We start from the raw sequence: 1,079 nt of genomic DNA, 5'->3' as shown, positions 1-1,079 counted from the left end.
ATTCGATTTCATCCTGGACACTACAGAAAATGGGCTAAAAGTGTTAAAAACCGGAATTTTCCTTTAATATACAGTAAGAACTACGACTAAATGGTTTAAGAAAGTCCTAAATCCAATTGAGATACTGTTTGTATGGTATCGATAGAGAATTAAATCAGATTGAACTCAAACTATTTTGCAAGGTAAAATGGGTACATATTTTATTTTTAAAGCTGCTGACTAAAAACCCAAAGATAGCAAAAAGTTTAGTATTTATTTAAATGCAAATGCATGTCACACTTTTCAGCTTTGTATTTCCAAACCCCCAACAACTTTTATAAAGGTCTTTTTAATTCAACCTTCACAAAATCACATATTTTGTCAGTCAATCACATAAAATCCCCAAAGAAACCATAATAAAACTAAATCAAAGTATAAATGTTTAAATGGTGAAGGGTGTTCTAACTTTGTCAAAGCACCGCACATTTAATTAGAATGTGTTTATTTTATGGAAGAAAAAAACTACTTGTTTTTTAAATGGCTTCTGTGTGTACCCCAGCTTCAAGACAGACTCCGGGAGAGAGGAATGAATGCCACCCTAAAGTGGAGCAAGGATCTCAATAGAGAAACTGTCAAGAAGGAGCTGTAAACTTAGATCTGAATTATAATCCCAGATGCTTCTAGAATTGTTTGTTTTAAATATCGTATAAATAACAATGTTAGAGCACGGCAGCAGTATGCACTGCTGTTTTTGTCTTTGTTATTAAACTCATGAGTTCAAACTTTGCTGCAGTTCATATATTTCACTCAGGCATACCATTGTATCTACCTTACCAATAATATATTGATTTCTGTTTATGCTATAATAAAGTCCTAAACCCTCAAAGCCAATACTGGTCAAGCCTTATCTCTGCATTCAACACCAAGATATTAGCTGTAGATTTTCCTGTAAGTTGTAAGGAGCAGCCTTAAGCCAAGGTAGCCTCGTAAAACCATCCTGATCTCGCGAGCTTTCAAGTTTTCACTCGCAGATCAGTCTGGAGACTCTCCGTTAAAGAAAATTTGGAGCCGTTCACCAAACGAACGTCGAATCAGCGTTG

At 35.0% G+C, this 1,079-nt stretch overlaps 1 long non-coding RNA gene across 1 annotated transcript in view; it reads left to right on the top strand.

Annotated features, from left to right (window-relative positions):
- Positions 1 to 1,073, top strand: part of LOC107094956 — a 4,414-nt gene extending 3,341 nt beyond the window's left edge. Inside the window, exon 4 of the long non-coding RNA XR_001481707.1 lies at positions 539 to 1,073. This is a non-coding gene — a long non-coding RNA (uncharacterized LOC107094956). The remainder of the gene's footprint in view (positions 1 to 538) is intronic.
- Positions 1,074 to 1,079: the final 6 nt, after the last annotated feature.

This window comes from Cyprinodon variegatus, unplaced genomic scaffold, assembly GCF_000732505.1.
Source record: "Cyprinodon variegatus isolate N-32 unplaced genomic scaffold, C_variegatus-1.0 Scaffold516, whole genome shotgun sequence".
Lineage (NCBI taxonomy): Eukaryota > Metazoa > Chordata > Actinopteri > Cyprinodontiformes > Cyprinodontidae > Cyprinodon > Cyprinodon variegatus.
This window is presented reverse-complemented; position numbering and strand designations above follow the sequence as displayed.